Consider the following 23,741-nt stretch of genomic DNA (forward strand, 5'->3'; position numbering starts at 1 on the left):
ATAATGGAAATTCAGATTATTTGTTCCACAACCCAAAATTATGCATATAAAAATGATTACAATACTGTAATATAATACAGAATAATAAAGAAAATACAAAATATAAAGAAAAACAAATTAACCTGCACTTACCTTTGAATACCTTCGCAGCTAGTGTGAGGGAGTCAAGGGAGAGGTGGATTATTGTGTAGGATGACTTTCACTATCACTAACAGATGTTGACCACAGTACAGTATTAATAAAATCTTGTCATATGCTGTATTTAATGGCAATAAGGCAGCACAGGAAAGGGTCTATATGTGCAGGCAGCCTGACCTAGAATGAAGCAAAGCATTCCTAAGCTCACTCTTGTATGGAAAAGCAAAGGACTGTCCATAGGTGGTTTGAAGTGACAAAAAGTACACTAGCACCAGTTGTGGGCATCTTCTAACGTTCTGAAAAATCACTGATTTCTGCCAAACTTTGTGGCCTAAGACCAAGCATTTGAGCATGCGAGGTGATCACCTCCAGTTCTGCAAAGAGGTGGTCAGGGTGGGGGTGGGACGAATCATTGGCTCAGTTGTGATCATGTGACATTTGGCATCACATGATGCCACCCATACTACTCGTAGCGAGTAAACATTGCTCGTTTATCAAGTTAAAATTTATTAGATATATTTTCTCATCTTGCAGAACACTCACAAAACAAGTTCCTCACAATCCAAGGTTTTACTGTATGTGTTCTATTCCCTTACTTTGGTGTTTCTTTTACAGGGAATCCTGTCAGTACATTCGAGCTCCATTGCATATCTTTATTTTTTTTTAATTTTTTAAATGCTTATTTATTTTTGAGAGAGAGAGAGACAGAGTGCAAGCAGGAGAAGGGCAGAGAGAGGGAGACACAGAATCCAAAGCAGGCTCCAGGCCCCGACCTGTCAGCACAGAGCCTGACACAGAGCTTAAACTCACGAACCATGAGATCATGACCTAAGCTGAAGTCGGACACTTAACCAACTGAGCCACCCAGGTGCCCCTGAATATCTTTAATGTAACTCATTTTCTTTTGAATCTTTCTAAAAATTTCTTTCTTCATTACTGTTTGATTTTTAAGAGATTTCTCTTTTGTACATTTTGTTTCTCTTAGGATATTATCTGTTGTATGTATTTTCTCTCATGTTCCTCTTCCTCATGAAGAATGTTTACTCTTCATTCTTGAAAGGATTTTTTATTTCCAATTTGTAGGAGTTCTGTCACCTCATTTCCAAGTTTTTCTAATTTTGATTTTTGTTTTCAAGTCTTCTATCAGTTTCCTAATGTCTCTGAACTCATTGTGAAGTATTAGATTACAATTTTGTTCTGTGTTGTGGATGGGTCTTTCTGGCATGCTTTCTTTGCCTGTGGGATGCTATTCAGTTCCTTATTTTCTTTTTCCTTATAATAACTTGGTATGGTATCCACTTTGATACTTCCCTGTAGCATATTTCTTAGTGACATTAGCTTTTCTGAACTTTAGAAGGGGCAGGGGTTCCATGAAACATTTCTTATTTCACAGAGCCCCCTCTCTAGTTGTTTTAGCCTAGTGTTTAAATATATGGCAGTTTTCTCTCTCAGCTTTCTTGGCTCTGTTTCTCTCCCTGACTTTGGTCTGAACTGTCTCTTTCCGTTGTCTCTGTTTCCCTGTTCTGCCTGGTTTTCACTGCACTCCCATCGCTTGTCTGCAATTTGGGCGGAGTGCTAGAAAGGAGACCTGATTCACTAGCTTGCTATTGGAGAGAGCACAACCGCCCAATTTCAGCTGCTGTTCTCAATTTGGTCCTCCCTATTTCCATAGTATGGTTTTTCTGTTCCCGGGTCCATAAATGAGAAGTCCCATTGCTTCCTTCTTCCTCCTGTACAGATGGGCCACCAGCCAGGTCTTGTGAGGTTGGGTTTGTCCACCCACTTATATTTTGGGGTTCATGGGGACACCTTGTCACCTAGTTTTGTTATAAGTGTTGTCCACAGTTTTGCTATCTTGTTCTGTTTTTATGTGGGAATTTGGAGAGATTGAAACACCGTGCTTGCCACACTGTTGGTTTCCCAGAGTCGTCCCCTACCAATGAACTCTGGATAAATATTCCCCCAGTTTCCTTTTCACTTAGAGCAGGGAGAACAATCTTAGCCTTCCTGGTGAAGACATTTAAGCGTTTTTGACAGATAACTTTCTCTCTTCTCTTCAGCCTCCTCTCAAACCCTGTTTACCCTTCCTTGCCTGCCCTGGGCAAGTTTTAGCAGGATGCAGGGGGAAACAGGTATGCTTTAGAGCTTAACACTGTGGCAGGATACTTGGAACATTTTCCCAGCTTGCCCTCCATAGACTGAATTGGAAGATCAGTGACAGCAGAATGTTTCAGAGATGAGAGCTATTTCTGTCCCAACTGGACTTTTGGTGATTCATTCTTAAAAAGGAGGAAATCATTTCAAATACAGTTTTTCTGGGACTGATATTCCACTTCCAGGTGGAAGCAGACACCACTAGGGGAAATTGGCACTGTGACCTGAGAAGCATTTCAATTTTTTTTTTTTTTTTTTTTTTGGCTGGGTACTTTATTGATGGTAAATGACAAGGTAGGGCTCCTCAAGCCCCTCCTCTTCTTCAGGGGGCCTGGGATGGAAACTGTGGAGGTCGGGAGATCCTCAGTGTGTTGGGGGTTGAGCTGGGGCAAGGGCTCCCTAGCAGCTGAGGACCTTTCTCTTCCTCCTGCTCTTGCTGGGGCTGGTGGTCCAAGGGCTCTTACTCCTTGGAGGCCATGTAGACCATAAGGTCCACCACCCAGTTACTGCAGCCAAATTCACTGTCATGCCAGGAAATGAACTTCACAAAGTGGTTATCGAGAGCAATGTCAGCCCCAGCATCGAAGGTGGAAGAGTGGATGTTGCAGGAGACAAACCTGGTCCTCGATTTAGCCCAGAATGCCCTTGAGGGGGCCCTCCGATGCCTGCTTCACCATCTTCTTGATGTCATTGTATTTGAAAGCTTTCTCCAGGCAGCACATCAGATCACAACTGATACATTGCTGGTGGGGACACAGAAGGCCATGTGGGTGAGCTTTCCATTCAGTTTAGGGATGACCTTGCCTATAGCCTTTGCAGTGCCAGAAGTAAGGATGGTGTTCCGGGCAGCCCCTGAGAAGCATTTTTTAAAGTTTATTTACTTCTGAGAGAGAGACAGAGCATGAGTGGGAGAGGGACAGAGAGAGAGGGGGACACAGAATATGAAGCAGGCTCCAAGCTCTGATCTATCAGCAGAGCCCAATGCGGGGCCCCAACTCATAAACCATGAGATCATGATCTCAGCCGAAGTCGAACACTTAATGGACTGAGCCACCTAGGCACCCCCACTGAGAGGCATTTTTAATGCTTTTATTCACATGGTGAAAATTGGAGAGGTGTAGGATTTTAAACTTTATTATTATTTTTTATTTACTTATTTATTTTGAGAGAGAGAGAGAGAGAGAGGGAGAAAGAAAAGGAGGGACAGAGGGAGAGAGGAAGAGAGAGAATCCCAGAATCCCAGGAAAGTTCTGCACTGTCAGTGCAGAGCCCTACATAGGGCTTGAACCCATGAACCGTGAGATTACCACCTGAGCCTGACTAAAGAGTCAGACCTTTAACCTACTCAGACACCCAGGCACTCCAAAAGAGGTGTAGGATTTTAAACCTTGTTATACGGAACAGTTTTGTGTGTGTAAAAATGCAGCAGTCCACCCAAGGTGGTTTTCTTCCTCACTCCCACTTCTGGAGGAAGGCAGTATATGACTGAACTTGGCACTCCTTCTTCCCTGCCTGACTGCCCCTGTGCCCTCCCTGGGCCAGTGAAGGACCATCAATTCACAGGCTCTGCAGTTTTTCTGTGCAGGTGGTGGACACCCTTGGAAATCCAAGTGCTGTTCTGCTTCAGGCTATCTGACAGCTAGGACTCCTGAGTTTCAAACCAGGCAGAAGGCCCCTTTGATTGGCATTTCTTTTATTAGCCAGGAGCCTACAAACAATCAGCCCTTCTACCATGCCAGCTTTCAGTGTTTGGCTCGAAAGTATCTCTTGGTGACCTTTATTTGCATTGGCCTGCAGATAATAGTAAGTTTCCTTAGTAAGGAGGAGACGGGAGGAGGTAAAGGGCATATGTGAAGCCTAAGTATTAACTGTGAGGACTTAAGTATAGGCTGTGCAGCCAGCTCTGGCAACCTCAGTTCCGTTGCCCTTTACGACGGAGACAATGACTGTATCATTAGCCACCCTGGTCCACCACCACCGTGGGGACACTCACAAGTTCAAAGATTTTAGAGATCAAACTGCCATTGTCCTTCAGAGGTCTCTAAAACAGGAGGCTGTGCCTCGTAGCTGTGGAAGGAATACAACTTTGCCATATAAGAGAGGTTGCCAACTGGCAGCCTGGAGATGAGTTTTGTTTGGACTTCAGAGAGTTAAAAAATTTTTTTTAATTAATTGCCAACATTTAAATATCAGACTTTATGTTTTAAAAAAAGAAAGAAAGAAAAGAAGGTCATTTTCTGGTTTCTCTTGAGAAACCAGGGAACTGGCAACTATTAGCTGGAGCTGAGTGGCAACTGCCCTCTTTTGTAGGGACCTGTGTGCCCCGTGTTGCCGTAGTCTCTCTCTCTGCTCTGCCATCATTTTTGCTCTTTCCCCTGGATTATTCCCACCAGCATAAACACCTAATGTTATTTCTCCCTTCTGAAAAGACTCAACTGTTTCTGGACTCGACTTTCCCTGTGAGTGCTCACTCCCGTTTCTTTCCCCCTCTTCACAGCACAAACTCCTCACGAGAGTTGCTCACACTCAGTCTCCAGCATCCTGCTCCTGTTCTCCCATTCTCTCTGAGGTGCTCTACAGTCAGGCCCTGGTCCCCCAGGTCCCACTGCAACATGGTGAGGCCCCCAGGGGTGGCCAGGGCTCATGTTTCTTCCAAGTCAACCCATGGGCCACCAATGACTCTGGCACTTGGTCCTTCCCTGATTTCTGTGCTCACTTTTTGCTCACCTGCCCTCCATGCTCCATCACTCTTGAGCTTTCCTTTCTGTCCACACTCTTAGCTGGGAGACATTTAGATCTCTGCCCATGGTCCTTTGTCTCCCCTCACCCCTTCGTGATCACCTTCAGTTTTAAGGCTTTAAGAAGCATCTGTGTACGAGTACAGAACAGCATTATGAGCATTCTCTCTGCACAGAGCCTGGCCCTCTCTACCCTGTGGCCCAACCTTCCTGTCCCAGTTGAGCAACTGGAGGTGAGGTCAGTGACCTGAGGCTCACAGGCCCTGGGGAATGGTGTAAACAGGGTTGGACCTGCCCTGCATTCGTGGTGTTTCCTGTGTCATCAAGTCAGGCTATTAGTCCTGAGAAGAGTGTTCTGGAGCCAAACTCATAACGTCCACGCATTCCGGAGATTTCCTTGACTTCGGACCCCTGGGAAGATGCCTGTGGTTGTGTGGGATCAGGCATTGCAGCCAGATTTGGATGGAGGAAATGACGCTGGGCTGTTCCTTCCTCGTGAGCTAAGGAATGACCACGGTTGGAAGGACTGCACTGGCTCTCAATGAACCTGTAAAGGAGGCAGCATGTGTCACATGCTGACCTCATCCCCCAAATGCATCCCCTGGCTGAGCTGGAGTAATCCACCAGTTAAGATGCTGGACCACGAGGAAAAAAAAAAGAGTATGATTTTGTGTTTTAATTAAAATGCAATGCTAAGCCATGAACACAAGCTGACCTATTTCATTTTCATTTCTTACTGTCCGTCAAGTTGCCAGGCCATGTGTTTTCTCTAAACCTGGGAATTTAAAGGACCATCTTTTCCTGCTGCACACTGCACTGCTGACCTTGCCAAGCACCAGCATTCTTCTCAAAGCTAGAACGAACAACCCTAAAATTTGTATGGAACCACAAAAGACCCCCGAATAGCCAAAGTAATATTGAAGAAGGAAATCAACGCGAGAGGTATCACAATCCCAGATTTTAGCCTCTACTACAAAGCTATAATCAAGACAGTATGGTATTGGCACAAAAATAGACACATAGACCAATAGAATAGAATTGAGACCCCAGAATTGGACCCACAAAAGTATGGCCAACTAATCTTTGACAAAGCAGGCAAGAGTATCCAATGGACAAAAGAGAGTCTCTTTAACAAATGGTGCTGGGAGAACTGGAAAGTAACATGCAGAAGAATGAAATTAGACCACTTTCTTACACCATTCACAAAAATAAACTCCAAAAGGATGAAGGACCTGAATGTGAGACAGGAAACCATCAAAACTCTAGAGGAGAAAGCAGGAAAAAAAACCTCTTTGACCTCAGCTGCAGCAATTTCTTACTTGACACATTTCCAAAAGCAAGGGAATTAAAAGCAAAAAATGAACTATTGGGACCTCATCCAGATAAATAGCTTCTGCGCTACAAAGAGAACAATCAACAAAACTAAAAGGCAACTGATGGAATGGGAAAAGATATTTGCAAATGACATATCAGATAAAGGACTAGTATCTAATGTCTATAAAGAACTCACCAAACTCCACACCCGAAAAACAAAGAATCCAATGAAGAAATGGGCAGAAGACATGAATGGACGCTCTTCCAAAGGAGACATCCAGATGGCCATCAGACACATGAAAAGATGCTCAACGTCACTCATCATCAGGGAAATACAAATCAAAACTACAATGAGATGTCATCTCACATCGGTCAGGGTGGCTAAAATGGACAGATCAGTATACTATAAGTATTGGTGAGGACGTGGAGAAATGAGAACCCTCTTGCATTGTTGGTGGGAATGCAAACTGGTACAGCCGCTCTGGAAAACAGTGTGGAGGTTCATCCAAAATTAAAAATAGAACTACCCTATGACCCAGCAATAGCACTGCTAGGAATCTACCCAAAGGATACAGGAGTGCTAATGCATAGGGGCACTTGTGCCCCAATGTTTATAGCAGCATTTTCAACAATAGTCAAATTATGGAAAGAACCTAGTCCATCCACTGATGAATGGACAAAGAAGATGTGGTTTATATATACAATGGAATATGACTTGGCAATGAGAAAGAATGAAACCTGGCCATTTGCAGCAATGTGGATGGAACTAGAGGGTATTTTGCTAAGTGAAATAAGCCAGGCAAAGAAAGACAGATACCATATGTTTTCACTCATATATGGATCTTGAGAAACTTAACAGAAGACCACGGGGGAGGGGAAGGGGAAACAAAAGTTACAGAGAGGGAAAGAGGAAAACCATAGGAGACCCTTGAGGACTGAGGACAAAATAAGGGTAGATGGGGGGTGGGGGAGAGGGGAAAGTGGGTGATGGGCAGGGAGGAGGATACTTGTTGGGATGAGCAACTTGTTGGGATGATACTTGTTGGGTGTAGTATGGAAACCAATTTGACAATAAATTATATTTAAAAAAATAAAAAAAATATTTAAAAAATTAAAAAAGAAGAAGCATCTGTGTGCTGGGTCCTGAGTATATATTTCCAGCTCAGTCATAGATGCAGCTGTCTACCTGACACCTCCTCTGGATATACAATAGATGTCTCATGTTGGCACATGCAAGCCGAACCCTTGGTCTTTCCCCCTCTGCCGGCGATCTTCCATGGATCTCCATGTACATTCCTCACCTTCCCTCTTCTCTCCCACTCACTAACCTGAAAGACTGACTTGTATGGGCTTTTCCACAATCAGGCTTCTGGTTGGGTTCTCCCAATGCAAGTCCCAGCAGGAACCCAGGAGAGGGAAGTCCTGGAGTTTATTTCTTAGACTCCTTCCCCACAGGTTCACCTTCTTTTCACCCTCTGGCTGCATCCCTCTATCATTTCCATATGATTCTATCCTTTCTGGGTCTGGATCTCGTCTCTCAGACCTAGGGATGCTCACTGCCCCACTGTTTACTAGACTTGGAGTATCATTCTATCACTTGTGGTTTGCCTCCACCCTGCCTACTCCTTTGTAAATAGTCCCTCCAGTAAATCCTCCCTGAATTATCCTAATTTGAGTGTGCCATCTGTTTCCTACTGGGTCCCTGATTGTACCTCATATTGTTGCCCTTTTTATTTGAAGAGGATGTTATTGAGAATGACCATTCCTTGCGTGAAGACACTTAGAAAGGCAGATGTGTGTCCGTCATTTTAATGTTACACGTTTAAAGAAGCCTGAGGGGAAACAGAGCGACAGAGTCATTTCAATAAATATCTGTGACTAGATCTTCACCCAAGAGGAAAGATAACAATTTGGAAGTAGATGCAAATGAGATAGAAGAGCATTTACCTTAGATAACAACTCTGCTGCTCATGCCACACCAGTTGTGGACTCACGTGGCTCACTCCAGCTGTGAGAATATCAAATTGAAATTGATAGAAACCTTCCAAGAAGGATGCAAACTGTATTCCTACATCTTTTCAACCATTTTGCCAAGATACATGTAGTAGAGAAACATTGCATCTCCTTGATCTGAAGAGTGGGCATTGATTTGGCTCCAGAGACAGAGGAAGCTGGAATCATTATTAATTTATCTACAGACACTGACCCAGCCATTCAATAAACAGGAGGTCCAGTGCTAGGATTATGTTTCATCGATAACTATTGTTTCCTCTTATTGTTAATGCTATCTCTGTGCTCAGCAAAAATTCAATTAAGCAAGATCCTTGCTTGTTAACGCTTCATGTTCTTTTTGCATCTGACTGAGTATAAAAGGAAATACAGTAGCTCATCTGCGTGCTGGTTGGGACAACAAGAGGAGACATCCCTTTATGTGTAAATTGTGAGATAGTCAGAGATTTTATCTTGAATCTTCCATTTCCTGTCCCTTTCCCCCTCTTAGAACACCTTTTGCCTCTAACTTTCACAAATTTAAATACAGCCTCGTCTTTTCTTTCTGCAAATAAAACAATCTGATAAACATTTTTAACATGAAACCTTCAGAGAAAGATCTGTGGGCTTTTCCAGGGCATTTTTCCTTTTAAAACCACAAGAAAAAAAAAAAGAATAGTAAAGATAAAACATAAGTCAAAATAAAGTAAGTATCACTTATTGCATCATTTTGGGGTCAAATATTATTTTTAAAAGTCCAAATAAAGGAAAATAAAAGCCGAAAAGGCAAATAGAGAGGCAAAGTTTTTATACACAAGGAGGTTTATTCCACATAGAATATTTATCCTGACAGAAGCAGCAAAAATATGCTACATAAAAAGAATGGTTAGATAAAGTGTGATATATTCATACGATAGTTAAATAAGTTTCTGTACACCCATATGCACCCATCAAACATTATCTTTTCAAAGTATATTTGAACACATAGGACACTGTTCAAAATAAAATGCTAGTTGATAAAAGCAGCTATATGTTTAGTATTATCCCTGATTTGACTATATACATGTATGTGTATTACATATATGCATACCGATAATAATTGATAAAGATTTAGAAGGGTATATGCTAAAATGCTAGCGATGATTATCTCTGGATGATAGGATTATAGATGATCAATAGTTTTTTCTTTTTAAGTTCTGTATTATATATACATATTTTTTCATTAAACATATAAACATGTTTATTTTATAATTAGAGGTAAGAAAGTTACTCTTTAAAGGGGAAGACATTGACTTACAAGACATTTCCACCAAGGAATGGTGGAATTTCAGGCAGCAAGGAATGGGCATTTTAATGTGTGTGAGAGCCTCCTATTATATCAAACATAACAGGCAGCAGTAATTACCAACGGGCTTCACAGAATAATAGAAATGAACCTTTTTTGCACATTTACTTTTTGCCAGGCCCTGTGCATTAGCATACTTTGTATTCATTGCTTCTCTTTTAATCCTCTTAACAGCAGTATTGAAGGTAGGTGCTAGAATTATCCTGAAGAGGTAAGTGAAGTTTAGAGAAGTTAAGTATATTGGTTAGGGTAAAACAAAGTGCTGTAATGTAAACTTTAAATCTCATTGGACTAGCCAAAGAGAAGCTGATTGCTTAATCACGTAAAACTTATTTCTTAATCATGTAAAGTTCCATTGATAGCACCTGGGGTGAAGCTGGGGTGAAGTTTCTACTCCATGCATGGAGGCCTGGGTGTCTTCAACACATGGCTTCCAAGGTTGCCCTGGATATTCATAGCAGGCCAGCAGCCAGGGTGATTGAGATAATGGAGAATTCTGAGGTTTTTGTGGGCCAGAATTTCCGCCTACTTTTCAGTGGCCAGAACTCAATCCCATGGTTACTCCTAACTGCAAAGGAGGCTAGGAAATGGAGTCTAGTCATATCTCCAGGAAGAAAGAGGAAAGGATTTGGAGAATGGTTCACTAAGTACTGTCATGTGGGGTATCGTACTAGAGATAGCACACCAAGCAAGTGGCAGGGCAGGATTTGAATACAGTCAGTCCCATTACAAAGGTGACATCTTAACCACAAAGCTATACACATTCATACCACAGAGGACTAGAAGTTTGAAAGCCAACTCCCTTAGGCACTGGCTTATAGAGCAGCAGAGTTGCTGTCTTTGGAAACGAGATATTCAATCTTTTATTTTTACTTACTTTTGAAAAGGAGATTTTACTTTTTTTTTTTTTTTAAGTTAGATTCAAAATGAAAGGAGAGGTTGAAGTATGGCCGAGGCTACATACCCAAGAGTGGAATAAACATCCAAGAATTATGAATAGGATGAGCTGAGGTATGTGAAGAAATGCTTTCAATTGCAAGAAGGTAGATTCTAGAAGAGTGTAATGTAAGAAGAATAACATGTTATAGACTGATGACAGAGGAAAGAAAAATTGCTTAATGCATATTCTATCAAGAATAATCTTCAAATAAGAAAAAGCAGAACAATTAAATTAATTAAGAGGGACTTGGAACTGAGATACAAAACAAAAAGGACTACACGGTCCGTTGTCCAATAAAGTGAGTTCCGGGACATAGATTTTATAGAGATGGCCAAGGTGCGCATTTTGCCTGCCATTACTCCCCAGCTCCAACCAAAATGAAAGTAGAGAAGTACCAAAAGGAATAAACCCATACCAGAGAAGAGAATGGAACTAAGGTTCACAGAAGAAAGAGACTTCAACACGTTTCTGGAAGGTGGAAAGTGGTTGACAGTGAATTGACCAATAGAGGCAGGTAAGGGTGATAGCCTAGCACCAGGGGCAGGGGACAAGGGAGCCATCTGCCCAGTGGAGAAGGCTTTGGGCTGAGAGTCAACAGATCTTGTGGAAAGCAGGGATGAGCAGTGGGACCAAAACTGGCAGTGAGGGGTGGAGGGAAACAGATATATGTGTTGAAGATCTGTCTATTGAAGAATCTATTAATGTAAGAGTCAAAATATACCTGATGTAAGGAAAGAAATTGGAAGGGTAGGGAGTCAAAAAAGGATGCCAATTTTTATGTAGGAAGAAATAGAGGTTTGAATATTACTTAATGTCATAATGGTCATTAATAGAAAATCTAAAGAAAAAAAGAAATTTAAACATTGAGAAGAGGAGAGAGGAATGCGTTAGTATAAACAAAATCATTCTCTTATGTATCAGGGAGTCAATAAAAATGCTTTATTTGATAAGAAATAGAAATATTTCTTAATATTTTCTAATAAATTATCCAGTGGAGATAATAACCTCCAAAAGAATAAAAATAAAAATATTAAGAGTTTGCCTTTTGGGTAGTGCCCCTCAGGGCGGAGAAAGAGCCAGTGGATTGTAAGGTCTCACTCACTGTTTCAGTTGTTCATGTATTTTCTTCATGGCAAGTAAAACTCAGTGCGACTGTCTAGATTTCCTTTACTTTGTCATGCATAATATTTTCCCGGAAAGCCCGTTAGAACGTAGATTTCCAGCCCTACCTCCAGCAACCCTATGAAGTAGATACAATTGCTATATACATTTCATAGATATTGTTTAGCAGGGGGTTCTGATACAGGCAATGGGCTGTACGCTAGGAACCATGGCTGTATACTGTGAAAAATTATGTCACGTTTCTGCCAAAATCATAGGTATGAGAGCAGAACCAGTGTTCTCTGCTTTCACTTTTCTGAAAGTGGCATTCAAATCTGGCTGCTCAGTTTCTAACAGTTGGGAGCGTCTCCAGGGAAAGATCTGAGAAGCTGTGCCCACAGATCAGCCTGAGAAGATAGCATCTCCTAAGTGACTTCTCTTGGTCCATGGCCAGAGCCTTCTGTTTTTAAGTCCAGAAACAGTGTTGTCTGTGCCCTCAGAAAGTCACACCACTGCATATGACAACAAAGTCACTTTAGTCATTTATAATGAGAAGGTGACTGCCACTTGAACTTGACATCTGATTGGCCAACTAGAACACCATCCTCTTATGGAGAAAACATTGAGAAGACCAAAATAAATCTAGAAAGTTGCCTTGTAGATGTGGAGTCAGTTTATTGGCTGAATAGGATATTTAATAGATCAATTGTTATTAAACCACCTCCATAGCATGTGTGTACCTAGCAGGCCCACACTTCCCAACCCTAGCTATACCCTACATCCATGGATGGAGCTTTTCCTAAGTACTAGCATAGGCTCCATCCTAGATCAGATCAGGTGGAATCTCTGAAAGGGGGGCCCACGTACTGATAGTTTTGTTAATCTCCCTAGAAGATTGTAACATACTGCTAGAGTTGAAAACATGCATTCTGCCAAGTTGTCTGAAGCCTCTCTTTCCTCTGATCCACATGGGAGACAAACTAATATGTGCTTCAGGGAAAGGCCTACATGCCTGTGGCATCACTTTGGTGACTTCATATGGTCCATGACTGACTAGTTCTTTAACAGGTCCAGAAACTCAATGCCGTCTATAATACAAGTAAAACTTTGCTGTATGTGTGTTAATTCCTTTAGTCATCATAGCAACCCTATGAGATAGATACAGTTGTTATCTGCATTTCATAGATGTGGCACCTGAGGAAACAGAGAGATTAAGTAAGTTGCCCAAGGTCACACGGTTGTTAGATGGGAGAGCTGGGATGTGAGCCCAGATGGCCTGGCTTGCAGTCTGGACTCAACCATTCTGCTATATTTCTTTACAATCACAAACTTTCCCCTGCTCCCCTTTTGGCTGATGGCCTTGCTTCTTACTTCACTGAGAAAACCAAAGCAGTCAGCAAAGGCCCTGCATCTGCTTGCACAACCACACCTATGAGCCTGCTGCATCCATGACCGTCCTCTGCATTTGTGCACCAGATCCCGTCTCCTCTTGCTGACTCAAGGACGTGGTTCCACTGCTGAAACCGTTCTGTCCTCCTTCTTTCTCACTAGCTGGCCACATAGTAGCTCTTACACATATGCTATACCATCTTCCATGGAAAAAAAATTCCTTCTTTGATTCCACATCTGTACACCTCATTCCAGCTGCCATCCTGTTTTTCTTTTCTCTTCTGCAGCCAAGTTCCTCAGAAGAGGGTTTGTATTTGTCTTCACTTCTTTTCCCATTCTGCTCCAATCAGACTTTAGAGGTCCCTTCCCCCAACACACACACTTATTCTCATTGCTTATCCACTGGTCTTAGTGCTTATCCACTGGACTCCACTCTTGCCAACTCCAGTGATCCTCTCTGAGTCTCTGCCTTTTCCACTTACAGCAGGATATGGCAGTGTTAATGACTTCGCCTAAGAACTTCTGGGACTCCACTCTGGTTCAGCTGTCTTCTGCTATGTGACTGACCATCTATTCTTTCTCAGTCTCATCTGCTGATTCCCCTCACTCCTTCATTTTCTAAGCATGGGCATGCCCTGGGCCTGAATCCAAGATTTCTTCTCTTTCTACAGTCGTTCCATAGGTGATCTTATCCAGTACACTGATGGTCCTCAGATTTCTATTTCTAAATATCTTCATGACCAGGGGGTGGGAAAAGATTTCTTAAACAGAACATAAAATGTGCTAAGCATATCAAGAAACATGGAAAGTCAAGCTCCATTAAAAATTTAGACTGCAGGGGCAACTGGATGGTTGAGCATTGGACTCTTGATTTCGGCTCAGGTCATGATCTTACATTTCATGGGATGGAGCCCCAAGTTGGGCTCTAAATTGACAACATGAGGCCTGCTTGGGATTGTCTCTCTCCTCTCTCTGTTCTCCTCTCTCTCTCTAAAAAATAAATAAAATTAAAAAAATTTAGACTGTAAATCTAAAAAAAATTTTTAAAGGTGCCTGGATGGCTCAGTCAGTTAAGGCCTGACTCTTGATCTCATCTCAGATCATCATCTCAGGGATTGTGAGTTCAAGCCCCATGTATGGCTCTGTGCTGACAGTATGGAGCCTGCTTGGGATTCTCTCTCCCTCTCTCTCTGCCCCTACCCCATTTGTGTTCTCTCTTTCTCTCAAAATAAATAAATAAACTTAAAACAATTTTTTTTTAAATTTTAGACTGTAAATCAAGACACTATTCAGAGAGTGAAAAGGTAAGCCACAGAGTGGAAGATAATTATAATGCATATATCTGACAAAGGACCTCTATCTATATTATGTAAATAACTCTCATAAATGATAAGAAAAAGACAAAGCAATACAAAAAAAAATGGGCAAAAGGCTTTAACAGCCCAGATCTCTTCTTTAAATTCCAGACTTGAATATACAACTGCATATTCATGATCTCCATTGAATAGGCATCTTAAATATAACCCATTCAAAACATGCCTGCTTTCTCCCATCCCTTTAAACCTACTCCTCCTTCAGTAAATGGCAACTCCAGATGCCAGTTGCACAGGCCAAAACCCTTGGAGTCATCATCAGCTATTTTCTTTCTCTTAAATCCCATATCCAATCTATACTAGTTCTCTATTGCTGTACAACAAATCATTATACTTGAGTTTCTGTAGGTTGGGAATCTGGGCATGGCTTGGCTATCTCCAGGTTCAGTCCCTTACATGGCTTTAGTCAGGGTGTCGGCCAAGGCAGCAGTCATCTCAAGGCTTGACTATGGAGGACCACTTTCAAACTCACTCATGTGGCTATTAGCAGGCCTCACGTCCTTGCTAGCTGTTAGTTAGAGACAACAGTTCCATGCCACATGGACCTCTCGAAGTGAAGATCACAGTGTGCCATCTGACTTTCCCCAGAGTTAGCCAGAGAGAGAGCTAGCGAGGGCAACTAGACAGGAGTCAAATTTTGTAACCTAATCTTGCAATTGACATATCATCACTTTGCCACATTCTTTTCATTAGAGGTAAATCATTAGGTCCCACCCATAGTCAAGGCGAGGTAGGAATTGTTGGGGGCCATGACAAAGGCTGCCAATCACATGCAACAACAAAATCTGCCATTTCTACTTTCAGAATATGTGTAGAATCCAAGTACTTCTCACCACCTTCGTTGGTAGCTCCCAGGTCCAGTCCTCTGTTGTCTCTCACCTGGCTAATTTCAATAGCTCTTACATGGTATTTTTTCCTTCATAACCACTCCCACACACAAACTGACATACAGTAGTGAGAGTGAGCCTTTGATAATATGAGTCAGATCTTGTTAATCCTCCGCTAAAAACAAAACGAAACAAAAAAACATACCTCCAATGTTTTTTAAGGACCCAGGTGCTCTGCTCCTATCCTGACCTCCTCTCCTACTATTCCACTCTGCTCATTCAGCTGCAGCCGCACTGGCCTTCTTGATATTCATTGAACACACCAAGCATGTTCTCACCTTAGACCCTTTGCATGTTCATGTCTTCTCTTTGAAATCTGCAAGGTTGTATAAATGTCACCTTTTTGTGAGGCCTTCCCTAGTTGCTCTGTACAAAAGGCAATATGCACACCTTCCCCACCCCCTTATTCCCTACACCCTTTAACCAGCTTGTACTTATCTCCATAGTACTTGAAACCCTATGCCTTGTTTTACTTGCTTATTTTCTGTTAAATGCAGGATTCTTAAAAGTTCTGAAGAATTTATTGGCATAGAATAGGAGTGCAATAAACATTTATTAAATACATACATACCCTCGATCAGGTTACACCAAATTCTTGCTCTTCCTGTGGCTGACACAGGACAATTTTGTGTCTGTGTGCCAGCTTTTCATAGTTGACTTCATCTGAGTTGTGGAGAATTCATCACTTTATTGTAGTGACAAGGATAGGTGGGGATATGAAAGAGGGGTAGGAGGACAGATTGGCTAGTATGTCCCTAGTCCCCCAACAGTTCCTTCCAACCCCCTGGTTCTTCATCTTCTTGTAAAAATCCTTTCTTCCCTGAGCCTCCTGGCACCTGGTTCATATTTATACCTCCTTGCTCCCGTTTCCAGGCCCATGTTCCAGACCCTGCATTCATCCAGGACCTTAGGCTGGCACCCTCAGTTTAGACCTGTGGCTCTTGCTTTACCTTTGAAATCACAAACTCTGGAATATCAATCTTTGACCCCAAATGTCTAACCTTTCAATTTATTCTCCTTCCATTTGTCCTTGAAACACCCTGAGACCTCCACCCCTATGCTCCTCTATTTTCAGCCAAATGATTATCCCTTTTTGGCTTTATGTCCTGTATCCAGCCTACACACCTAATTTATTTTCTCATTCTGTACAGAGAAGATGTAGTGTAGTGGTGGGAAACATAGGTTCTGCAGATGCAGACATAGGTTCAAAGTCTGGCTCTACCACTTGCTAAATCACCACTTGGGTGAATTAATGTGTCTGAACCCACTTTCCTTGACTAGGAGAATAGGGAGGTTGTGAGACTTGCATGAAATTTAAAAAAGCTTTTAGCTCATAAAGAGAACAATAAGTGGAAGTGATTGCTATGAATGATAATTTTTACATGAGTTAATATTTTAAAATGTTTATAACAGTGCCTGGCACATAGTAATTACTATTTAATGTTCATTAAATAAATTGATGTTTCTTTTTCTTTCTGTATCATTAATTTCCTTACCTTTCCCTCCTGCTCATAAACTCCCAGTTTCTGTTGCTCCAAAAGGAGTTCGGTTCGATAAAATCACACACCAGGCAAAATGAGGAGAGTAAAAACCAGCACCCATCGCAGCTGAACAACCTTTCAGTTGTCCCTCGAAACCACCATCTCTTCTCTGCCTAGCAGTTATCTCACCCCTTCCCTTCTCATACTGAGGGCCCCTCTTACCCTGTCTTCTCGCACACTGAGTAGATGTTCTTAACCTCCTACCAGACAGAAAAAGATGGAGGTCTGGCAGAGACATCTGCTTTTCGACCCCGTAGCTACAACTCTTCTTCATTTATACTCATCCTCACTCTTGTCTCCCACCTAAGGGCTCTATCTTGTCTGGGCTCCTCAAGAATGCCACATTCTCTGCACATTTAACCTTCCCCTCTCTGCTGCTTCTGCTCATCTTCTAGATGTGGAGGCAGGAAAACACAGTGGTTACACATGTAGCCCTGTACCCAGAATCGTCAGGTATGGACCCTGGTGCTCCTGCTTCCTGACTCTGTGGCACTGGACAAGTTACTTCACCTTGCCCTTGCTCGATTTCCTCTTCTATAAAATAGGGAGGATACTGGTAACTATCTCATAAGGTGGTTGTATGAAGGAGTACATGTGAAACACTTAGAACAGTCCTGGCATACAGCATGTTCTCAATAATTGTATGTTATTATAAGTCATTCTAATCTAAAATGCACATAAAACTTTCATGTTTGTGTCTTCTCCTAGCAACTACTTTATCTAGTTTCCTTTCACATTGAAGTTTCTTGAGAAAATAAATATCCTTTGATATGTTTGTTCTCCCTAACCCTAGTGCTTGTTTATTCCCCTCTGCCAAATGCATTGTTCAACTCTTTCATTAAACTGCTTTTGATTAGGCCTTGCAAATACCAGTATGTGTATGTGTGCGTGCATGCGTGTGTGCACGGGTATGTGCTCACATACTTGTACTGGCCTCCCTTGGACCTCTGGCACTGGACCATTTTTTCTTCCTTCACGTCTCTCCCATGGCCTTCCAAGACACCATTTTCTTTTCATTCTCTGATCTCTCTAGCCCAATATTTTCCTCTTTTCCCCATGGTTACCCTATAAATGGTGGTTGCCTCCAGGACTCTTGTCATCAGCCCTCCTCCTTTTCAGGCTGCACACTCTCCTGCAGTCTACCCAAGCATTCAGTGTCCCCTTATGTGGGAGGACTCTCAGACTGAACTCTGACTTATAAACTCATCTCTTCCAAGGTCTGCTTATAATTTTACTTAGTTGTGCTACAGACTCACTAAATTTATCATGCCCAACTTGAACTCTTAATCTTTTTCACCAAACACACTGCTCTTTCCTTATTCCATATCTTTTTAAATGGTACCATCATCTACCTGTTGCCAAAACTGGAAAATGGAGTGTCACTCTCAACAACACATTTTTGCTCCTATTAGTCTATATTTAGATGGTCATGAAATCTCAGAGATTCTACTTCCTGCTTCTAAAATCTGTCCCCACCACTCCACTCCTGCTGTCTGTCTCTTGGCTAATCTCTCAGTATTCAATATTTCTTGCCAGGATTATTGCAATTCCCTCCTGATGCAGTTTCCTCACTTTACTCTCTAGCTGTGCCAATCTGCGCTTCACAATTCTACAGAGATGTCTTTTTAGCATACAAATCTGCTTATATTATTTTTTTTTTGCTTACAATTTCCAATAACTCCTATGAAAAAAATTCAAATTGCTTAGCCTGACATGAGGCTCTCATGAATGCATCTCTCTGTCTTTCTATCTTCATCTCGTAGCATTCCCCTTTGTAAATTCTGTGCAGTTCTCTGAGCACATCATTGTCTCCCTTACCTTCTTGGCTTTGCCTGGAACATCTTTTCCTGGTTTTCTGTTAGACCAAATTAAGATTCATCTAAGCTTTGGGGTGCCTGGGTGGCTCAGTTCGTTGAGTGTCTAATTCTTCTTGATTTGGGCTCAGATCATGATCTCATGGTTGTGAGATAGAGCCCCACGTCAGACTCCATAGAGCTCCATGGATCGTGGAGCCTGCTTGGGATTCTCCTTTCCTTCTCTCTCTGTCTTCCCCACCTGCCCACGTGCTTGCTCTCTCTCTCTCAAATAAATAAATAAACTTAAAAAAAAAGATTCATCCAAGCTTTATCTTCTCCTGGAAGACTTCTCTGACAACCTCCAGACTATATTAAATATCTCTTTGATATAGTTAGGAATTTATTGTAGCCAATGATCTATTCAGCTAGCTTAAAAAAAAAAAGGCCGAGTAGGGAGGAATAATTGCTCATAAAATTACTAGAAGGGCTAGGGGAACAGTCTCTAGGCTGAGTTTCTAATTGGGACTCCTAGACTAACACTGCACAAGTTGCCTGTCAGGGGATGGGTGCCTCTGTTGTGGTCCGGACACCAGAAAGTAAGGAAAGTGCCACCACAATTCTTAGCTCTAGGTCCACACTGCCTCTGCCAGGGTCCATATCAGCATGGGACCTGGGAAGATGGGGACTAGATGCTGGCACCACTGCCACTGAAAAATCAGAAACCTCCACAACTGCTTATCATTATAAACAATAGAAGCAGTACCATGTGGCCTCCTTCTTGGGGTGTTTACACACACGTTCTCTTTCCAGAGAGTAGGGACACGTGGATGGCTCAGTCGGTGAAAATCTTGATTTCAGCTCAGGGTCATGATCTCAGGGTTGTGAGATTGAGCCCTGTGTTGGGCTCTACATTGATAGCATGGAGCTGGCTTGGGATTCTCTGTCTCTCTCTCTCTCTGACTCCCCCTCCCTCTCTTTCAACCCTTCCCTGCTAGAGCACACTCGTGCTTGCTCTCTCTCTCTCTCTCTCTCTGTGTTTCTCTCTCTCTATGAAAATAAATAAATAACCCTTTAGGTCTTTCTAGAGGGTAAATATGTGTGCGGAAATCAAGCTGCAAGGCAACTGGGAAGTGTAGACTTTAGTTCTCCAGTCCCTAATGTGCAGACAGGCATGCTAGAAGGCGGGTGGAATAGAGCAGAGAAAGCCATACGTGCATTTACCTCTCGCTCCTTTGTGGTCTCTTGCCATCATGTACACAGCTCTGCAGTAATACCTTGTTCTACTTAATTGCTTAATTATGTTTTTGTCTCATCTGAACAGACTGTCACCTTCTTGAAGGCACAACTGTTTTTATTCATCACTTATCTCAAATTGTGCCTGGCACATGACAGTTTCTCAGTATGTTTGTTAATTGAATGAATAAACAAGAGATTTTAGCATGATCTTGGAATCATGCTCCTTTAATCCACCAGCCAGCAGTTTCTATTAAATCTATCTTCAGGGGCATCTAGGTGGCTCAGTCAGTTAAGCATCCGACTTTGACTCAGCTCATGATCTCATGGTTCGTGAGTTCAAGCCCAGCATGGGGCTCTGTGCTGACAGCTCAGAGCCTGAAGTCTGCTTTGGATTATGTAACTCTGTCTCTCTCTGCCCCCCTCTCAAAAATAAATAAACATTAAAAAATTTTAAATATATCTTCAAAATGCCCTTCCAGTGAGCTCTCATCATCTCACCTAGTACAACAACCTCATTTTCATATCTGTTCCATTCTGTGGTATAAACTCCATATCACCACTACCTACCTTTCTAAAGCACAAATCTTCCCATATCACTCCCCTAAAAGGTAAAAGCCTAAAAGCTTCCAATGGCTTTTTCATTTAGGAAAAGTGCAGTTTCCTTAGCATAGCATTCAAAGTCTTCCTCCCTCTGTTCACAGGCTCTTTTTTGAGCTTCGGCTCACATCACTGTCTCATGCGCTCTCTCAGCACTAATGGCTCGCTCAGTGCAGCTGGAATGCCAGGCTTCCCTGCCTTTGCTAGAGATGCCTCACCAATTCAGCCTTTGCAGTACCCCCTATTTTAGGGTGGTTTTCCATTACCTGTTCTTTATAACCTTCACTGCCCAACACTCTGCATCTGACCAGCAGATTACTTTCATTCTTCTCTGAAGTTCTAGAGCAGCAGTGTTTACACTGTGTTGCTTAGGACCCAGAGGCTCCACAGGGCTTTTTCTAGAGCTTCTGGAGAGCAGAGAGGGAAGCCAAGTAGGTGAGGCTCTCAGCCTCCATTTCATTTCAGCCATAGCAGCTCTGCTCCAGTCTGATTCATCTGTTGTGTTTCATATAAGACTGTGTTGAGAAAAAGCTTATGTTGCTATGAGAAAAAGAAAAAAAAATACTGTGGGTATAGCAGTCATCCTAATGAATTAAGTTTAATTATATGTGTGTGTGCTACTGCATCTGGCTCATTTTCTAATCCCTTCTGTTTAACCCAATGGAAGCATCCAATAGCGTTTGTCTATTTGGATTGAAGAGATAAGGCCTAAAGAAGACATCATAGTAGTCATCAATTTCATACAGAACCTTAAGGGAGAAGAGAGTTGGACTTCCTCTACTTCCTCCAAAAAACAAAAAGTGAGAATCAAGGGAAGTGTTACAGAGAAGTTTTGGATTCATACGAACAACTATCCATTTGACCTAAGCTGTGATGAAGTACCTTGCAAAAGCCTCTCAGCCAGTGGGATTATCTGCCATGAAGAGCACATAAGTGATCTCAGTGTGGGGTTGGCCATTCCACTGGAAGGCCATGCAGGTGCCTTTGTCTTCTGTGCTTCCATGATCTTCTGTTATAATGAAGAGTAAGTCCCCACTGAGATTCCAGATGGCTCATTATCTGGACTTTCAAGACTATAATATTTTTCTTTTTAGTTGGAAATGGATTGATTTGATACTTTTATATTATTGAAATGGTCGCTGTCTGTTTCTGACTAAGGCCATTCTAGAAAGGCTGTCCTGGAATTGTAGTGGTGTCAGATGGGAGAGCCAATGCTGTTACCAAAGCAATGTTGTTGGCATTTTCTGGTCACAGATTTGCTACGGCAGCACATTTAAAGGAAAATTTATAGCTTCTGCTCCTTAGTAGTAAAGTAAATTCACTTGACAGAGGTAATGGATTGTGGGGGATTCTGTGATTGTCTCCGTGGGTGGTCAGCAGCTGTTTGTCAGCTGCATTAAAGTTAAGGGTTTACTTTGCCACCTATTTTACGCTATACTTTTACTGCAGTTTGATTGAGTTTTCCCACTTGGAGATTTGGTAATGGTACATTTTATTCCCAGAACAACTAGCTTTGTACTAGAAACCGAGAAGATTACTTATTATTTCCACACCCTGGGATCTTTTGCATGGTGTGTTTTGGAATGTATTGGCAGGCAAGAAGAACAATGACCCAAGAAGTGCCATGGTTCTCAGGGAATTTTGACACAGTATATACAGTACTTAGAAACATTGAGAGAATTTGTTTGCTCACTGAACTGGACCAAATACCTTTCTTTACTAGGAATGGTTTATAAGATATAGAAGTACTAGTTGTAGTTTAATAATTCTGTTTTATTAATATTATTCTAATTAATTCTTGAAGTCCTGACAATTATCTTCAGAGCAGAATGGCTAGCACAATTAATTAATTTTATCTCTACTTTTCCTGAGATGGTTTTTTAATTGAAGGCTCTTGGCATAATATTCTTCTTTAAGACAGAGAAATGTTTGATTTTATAAATCTCGTGTGTCACATAAGGACACAAATTCAACAAATAAACTTCAAAGAACATTTCTCTATGTCAAGACCAGATATTTTCCTTGATCATTTATCCTTGTGAACTGAAGACTAAACAGAACTATAATTTATGCATTATGTAATAGATCTCAGTTACACTGACATTCATACTAAATACAGGCTGGTCTATAACACTGTACAGTTTGTGATCACCAGAATATTTTCTTCTGTAGCTTAATCTGTCCTGTATCCCTTAGCCTCTCATGCATACATGCACACATTCCATGTCATGGAAATGGAATTCTCCCTAATTCGGTTATGTCCCCTGCTGTTACTGCCAGTTGCTAGTAGGGCAAAGGAGAAATTGCAGTATTTGAAATGCTATCTCCTTGGATGGGCATTCTTTTGGATCCAACCATTGATCTATAGCTAAAGATTCCCTTTTAAATTTTGGCAAAATCATTAGGTGTCTCATTTTCTAACCTGACGCTACATTAGCAAGATAGTTTAGTTATTCAGCATTTGCAACAGAGTGAATAAGAAAGGAATTTATGTAATTGTCCACAGCTTAAACTAACAGGATTAAAAACCCAGAGAGGATGTGTTACAAGCATATGGCCCATTTTCATGACGAATCACTTGAGATATGTAAATGGTGTCACCATAGAAGCAACAGAAGGAAATATAAAAATATGTGATATAATTATGTTTCAGAGGTGAAATAACCAATTATATTACAGAGGATCAGTTCTAAAAAGAATCAAGAAACTTCTTATGTGTAGCTAAGGATCAAACACTGCTTTATTTTACAGGCTCAAGTAATTTCAGAAACCACAGCCCAGGATTAAAAGGACTGTCATAAGAGATGCAAAATGCTTAGCACAGACACAATCTTTGATGCAAATGTCACAGTTCTAAAACTCCCTGATAGCATTGGACAGCCTTTGATATTTGGTTCATATGTCAAGCTTGTCGATAATGCTACCCATTCTGCCAGAGGCTTAAAATTGGTTCTTTTCTTGGTTCACTGGGGTGGGGGTAAAGGAATGCAAAATTTTTTGCTTATTCATTATATGTACAAGGCAACATCTGTTCTCTACTCATTTTTTGTCTGCATTTCTGCCTTCAGAGTCTGTTAAATAAACATAAAAATGAACTTTGTGGTTGAAATTTGCTAACTAAAGGTGAAAATAGATAGGCAGGCACCTTACCTGGGCTAACATTCAGCTGGAATGCACAGCTGTTAAAACACTAATCCCTTCCG

General features: G+C 41.6%; 1 long non-coding RNA gene across 1 annotated transcript; it reads right to left on the reverse strand.

Moving 5' to 3' along the window:
* Positions 1-253: 253 nt before the first annotated feature.
* LOC123583525 lies at positions 254-20,867 on the reverse strand. Its single transcript, XR_006704920.1, has 3 exons — positions 20,805-20,867; positions 15,514-15,684; positions 254-315 (listed from the first exon to the last, which is right to left on the reverse strand). It is a non-coding gene; the product is annotated as an uncharacterized LOC123583525 (long non-coding RNA).
* Between the last annotated feature and the right edge of the window lie 2,874 nt (positions 20,868-23,741).

Source organism: Leopardus geoffroyi, chromosome B3, assembly GCF_018350155.1.
Source record: "Leopardus geoffroyi isolate Oge1 chromosome B3, O.geoffroyi_Oge1_pat1.0, whole genome shotgun sequence".
NCBI classification, from domain to species: Eukaryota; Metazoa; Chordata; class Mammalia; order Carnivora; family Felidae; genus Leopardus; species Leopardus geoffroyi.